Source organism: Toxorhynchites rutilus, chromosome 1, assembly GCF_029784135.1.
Source record: "Toxorhynchites rutilus septentrionalis strain SRP chromosome 1, ASM2978413v1, whole genome shotgun sequence".
NCBI classification, from domain to species: Eukaryota; Metazoa; Arthropoda; class Insecta; order Diptera; family Culicidae; genus Toxorhynchites; species Toxorhynchites rutilus.
The window spans coordinates 110,369,723-110,375,722 of NC_073744.1; positions in this window are offsets into that span (position 1 = coordinate 110,369,723).

The following is a 6,000-nucleotide window of genomic DNA, read 5'->3' on the forward strand; positions in this document are numbered from 1 at the left end:
GCGAGCCCGGAAGCTGTACACCCAAATGCTGACGAAGCCGCATTGCCTGGTAATGGACGACGAAACCTACGTCAAAGCGGACTTTCGTCGGCTGCCGGGCCTGTTGTTCTTCTCCGCAGAGGACAAATTCAGCGTTCCGGAGGAGATTCGCAAGCAGAAACTATCCAAGTTTGCCAAAAAGTACATGGTGTGGCAAGCGATCTGCTCTTGCGGAAAGCGGAGCGCCCCCTTCGTGATGACCGGCACGGTAAACGGGCAGGTTTACCTTAAGGAGTGCCTACAGAAGCGCTTACTACCATTATTGAAGCAGCACGAGGGCCCGACCATCTTCTGGCTGGATCTCGCTTCGTGCCACTATTCAAAGGACGTGTTGGAGTGGTACGAAGCCAACGGGGTCACCTTCGTGCCAAAGCAAATGAACACGCCCAACGCGCCGTATGCCGTGGAGTTGCCGGCCTAGAATAGCACTTCGGGTCTTGGTCCCTGTCCCTGTCGTATGAGGCGACTAATCGGGTGACAACGCGAGTAAGGGCGCGGTAAAGCCTATTGGAGATTGCACGGGGGAAATACCGTGTACAGGAGCCACGAAAGGAGTGCCAAGCACATCAGGATTGACGCCAGTAAGATCCTGATTACGACATACTGGTTACGACATAGAAAACGGACACGATACGGAAACGATTTCAACACGACGCTAAAGGCTGACAGTCGTGCTATCCTGTTCCCTGAGTAAGGAAGGGTGACACCTTCCTGAAACGGCGTGTAGGCTAATAGTGCGATTGCCCCCGTCCCGGTAATAACTTGGCAAGTCTTCGGGTACGTTCGATGCTCGTCTAGGCTCAGGCACTAGGTACTAGGCGTCAGATGTCACATTCCTGACTTGCGCTGATCTGGCTCTGAACACGGTCCCTATGAAGGACCGTGTCAACCCCTGCATGGCCTCACTGCTTGCATAGACAACCATGGGATCACTGATAGCGACTATGTACAACGAGCGGAGATAGCGGCCCGAAGTTGGGACCCAACAGACATGAATATCATCGAACAATTCAACAGACGAAACGACGGTAATGAAGACACACCAACGGGAGAGGCGAGCGTGTTCGCAAGGAGCGGTAAGCTCCAGAGATCACCAATTCGCAACCAGACAGCCATAGCGAATCCTATAGGACACCAACAGCATCCACAACAAGGAGAGACTAGCCTGATACAAGTGCTAACGCATAAAGCCAACACCACCACTTCTTTAGAAGGGCTGCAGGTCGGGAGGTCAAGCTTGATGGAGGTCAAGAAAAAAGTGAACGAGCTCTACGAGTTCATTAAGGACAAAAACAATGTCCATACTAAGATCAAACATTTAGTCACAAGCATCAAATCCGCCGTTACGGCTGCTGACCGCGAACAGAAGGAGATGATCACGCGAGCAGAGGTTGTTGAAAAAGCACTCGCTGAAGCAAGAGAGAAGATGTCCGTCGAGATACAGGAGACGCCTAAGACGCCACGAAACCCACGATCGGACAAAAGGAAGAGGGATACCCCAGGGGATGAAGAAGACCTGAAGAAGGTTAAAAATGACAACCTGGAAAACAAAAAGGAAGGTGAAGGCAGTGGATGGCGAACTGTCGAAAAACAGACGGAGAAACGGAAGAAGAAAGAAGAAAAGAAGAAAGGTGTGCAGGAGACAAAAAAAAACCAGGCCCAGACGCGAGCGAAGTAAGGGAGATGCTCTGATCGTCGAGGTGAAGGAAGGAGTGACTTACGCATCACTCCTGCGGAAAGTGAGAGACGATCCGGAGTTGAAAGAACTGGGAGAGAATGTGGTGAAAACCAGGCGCACCCAGAAAGGAGAGATGCTCTTCGAGCTCAAGAGGGATCCGGCGGTCAAAAGTTCAGCCTTCAAGGAACTGGTTGCGAAGTCGCTCGGTGAGGAGGCGAAGGTGAGGGCTCTTTCCCAGGAATCAGTGGTCGAATGCAGAAATCTCGACGAAATCACGACAGACGAGGAGTTAAGGCGCGAGTTAATAGAACAGTGTAAGCTGGACAATACACCAATGACGATCCGTATGAGGAAGGCGTATGGTGGCACGCAGACGGCGTCGATACGGCTCTCAACAGTCGCAGCCAATAAGATGGTAGAAACGACCAAAATAAAAGTTGGCTGGTCGGTTTGCTCGCTGAAGATGGTGCCCCGGGTGGCCAAGCGGATGGAGAGATGCTTCCAGTGCATGGGCTTTGGACATCAGGCAAGAAGCTGCACAGGCCCCGACAGGTCTGAACTGTGCAGGAGATGCGGTGAGAAAGGGCATGTTGCGAGAGACTGCACGAAGCAACCGAAATGCCTGCTCTGCAAACCAGAGAACGGCAGCGACCATGCGACAGGAAGCTTCAAGTGTCCCTCGTATAAGAAGGCGTTAGCAGAATCGCAGTAACGGAGATAATTCAGATCAATCTGAACCATTGCAACACAGCTCAGCAACTGTTGTGGCAGTCGACAACAGAGACAAAATGCGACGTTGCAATCATAGCGGAGCCGTACCGAGTACCCCGTGATAATGGCAGCTGGGCGACGGATAGCTTAGGGATTGCTGCAATACAGGTGATGGGCAGATATCCTATCCAGGAAGTGGTTGGAGGTTCACATGAAGGTTTCGTAATCGCCAAAATTAATGGAATCTTCATGTGTAGTTGCTACGCACCCCCGAGATGGACAACTGAGCAATTCCACCAGATGTTAGACGCAATGACCGAGGAACTAATCGGTAGAACACCGATCGTCATTGGAGGCGACTTCAACGCGTGGGCCATGTCAGGTATTGACTTTGTTAACCCTTGTTCGAGCGATAGTCCTGAGGAAAACCTAAAGGGTGTGTCACATCAAATTGCATCACGGAAAAAACGCTGTAGAAATTTAATTTTTAGGAATTATATCTTCAGCTTTCGCTTATAATCAGATAAGAGTGTATAGATCACGTTGGCCATGCTTCACTGTCAATTTTTCGTAAATTTGGAAAAATGTCGTCGAACGAAAAAGAGCGTCGTGAATTAATCCTGCGCACTCATTTCGAGAATCCGGAGTTGTCACATCGGGACATCGGTAAGATGCTGGGAATCGTCCAATCCACGGTCAGCAGAGTACTAAAACGATACTTCGAGAACCTAACCATCGACCGGAAGGTGAAGAACGGCAAAAATGGATGCTCCGTCAGTGAAAAAGATCACAAGCGCGTAGTTAAGCAGTTTAGACGTGATCCGAGAAGTTCGGCCCGGGATGTCGCCAATAAGCTGAATTTGTCAAGTTCATTCGTCCAGCGGACCAAGCAGCGGGAGGGCCTGCGTACATACAAGGTTCAGAAGGTTCCTAACCGCGACGAAAGGCAAAACATGGTGGGGAAGACGCGAGCCCGGAAGCTGTACACCCAAATGCTGACGAAGCCGCATTGCCTGGTAATGGACGACGAAACCTACGTCAAAGCGGACTTTCGTCGGCTGCCGGGCCTGTTGTTCTTCTCCGCAGAGGACAAATTCAGCGTTCCGGAGGAGATTCGCAAGCAGAAACTATCCAAGTTTGCCAAAAAGTACATGGTGTGGCAAGCGATCTGCTCTTGCGGAAAGCGGAGCGCCCCCTTCGTGATGACCGGCACGGTAAACGGGCAGGTTTACCTTAAGGAGTGCCTACAGAAGCGCTTACTACCATTATTGAAGCAGCACGAGGGCCCGACCATCTTCTGGCTGGATCTCGCTTCGTGCCACTATTCAAAGGACGTGTTGGAGTGGTACGAAGCCAACGGGGTCACCTTCGTGCCAAAGCAAATGAACACGCCCAACGCGCCGTATGCCGTGGAGTTGCCGGCCTAGAATAGCACTTCGGGTCTTGGTCCCTGTCCCTGTCGTATGAGGCGACTAATCGGGTGACAACGCGAGTAAGGGCGCGGTAAAGCCTATTGGAGATTGCACGGGGGAAATACCGTGTACAGGAGCCACGAAAGGAGTGCCAAGCACATCAGGATTGACGCCAGTAAGATCCTGATTACGACATACTGGTTACGACATAGAAAACGGACACGATACGGAAACGATTTCAACACGACGCTAAAGGCTGACAGTCGTGCTATCCTGTTCCCTGAGTAAGGAAGGGTGACACCTTCCTGAAACGGCGTGTAGGCTAATAGTGCGATTGCCCCCGTCCCGGTAATAACTTGGCAAGTCTTCGGGTACGTTCGATGCTCGTCTAGGCTCAGGCACTAGGTACTAGGCGTCAGATGTCACATTCCTGACTTGCGCTGATCTGGCTCTGAACACGGTCCCTATGAAGGACCGTGTCAACCCCTGCATGGCCTCACTGCTTGCATAGACAACCATGGGATCACTGATAGCGACTATGTACAACGAGCGGAGATAGCGGCCCGAAGTTGGGACCCAACAGACATGAATATCATCGAACAATTCAACAGACGAAACGACGGTAATGAAGACACACCAACGGGAGAGGCGAGCGTGTTCGCAAGGAGCGGTAAGCTCCAGAGATCACCAATTCGCAACCAGACAGCCATAGCGAATCCTATAGGACACCAACAGCATCCACAACAAGGAGAGACTAGCCTGATACAAGTGCTAACGCATAAAGCCAACACCACCACTTCTTTAGAAGGGCTGCAGGTCGGGAGGTCAAGCTTGATGGAGGTCAAGAAAAAAGTGAACGAGCTCTACGAGTTCATTAAGGACAAAAACAATGTCCATACTAAGATCAAACATTTAGTCACAAGCATCAAATCCGCCGTTACGGCTGCTGACCGCGAACAGAAGGAGATGATCACGCGAGCAGAGGTTGTTGAAAAAGCACTCGCTGAAGCAAGAGAGAAGATGTCCGTCGAGATACAGGAGACGCCTAAGACGCCACGAAACCCACGATCGGACAAAAGGAAGAGGGATACCCCAGGGGATGAAGAAGACCTGAAGAAGGTTAAAAATGACAACCTGGAAAACAAAAAGGAAGGTGAAGGCAGTGGATGGCGAACTGTCGAAAAACAGACGGAGAAACGGAAGAAGAAAGAAGAAAAGAAGAAAGGTGTGCAGGAGACAAAAAAAAACCAGGCCCAGACGCGAGCGAAGTAAGGGAGATGCTCTGATCGTCGAGGTGAAGGAAGGAGTGACTTACGCATCACTCCTGCGGAAAGTGAGAGACGATCCGGAGTTGAAAGAACTGGGAGAGAATGTGGTGAAAACCAGGCGCACCCAGAAAGGAGAGATGCTCTTCGAGCTCAAGAGGGATCCGGCGGTCAAAAGTTCAGCCTTCAAGGAACTGGTTGCGAAGTCGCTCGGTGAGGAGGCGAAGGTGAGGGCTCTTTCCCAGGAATCAGTGGTCGAATGCAGAAATCTCGACGAAATCACGACAGACGAGGAGTTAAGGCGCGAGTTAATAGAACAGTGTAAGCTGGACAATACACCAATGACGATCCGTATGAGGAAGGCGTATGGTGGCACGCAGACGGCGTCGATACGGCTCTCAACAGTCGCAGCCAATAAGATGGTAGAAACGACCAAAATAAAAGTTGGCTGGTCGGTTTGCTCGCTGAAGATGGTGCCCCGGGTGGCCAAGCGGATGGAGAGATGCTTCCAGTGCATGGGCTTTGGACATCAGGCAAGAAGCTGCACAGGCCCCGACAGGTCTGAACTGTGCAGGAGATGCGGTGAGAAAGGGCATGTTGCGAGAGACTGCACGAAGCAACCGAAATGCCTGCTCTGCAAACCAGAGAACGGCAGCGACCATGCGACAGGAAGCTTCAAGTGTCCCTCGTATAAGAAGGCGTTAGCAGAATCGCAGTAACGGAGATAATTCAGATCAATCTGAACCATTGCAACACAGCTCAGCAACTGTTGTGGCAGTCGACAACAGAGACAAAATGCGACGTTGCAATCATAGCGGAGCCGTACCGAGTACCCCGTGATAATGGCAGCTGGGCGACGGATAGCTTAGGGATTGCTGCAATACAGGTGATGGGC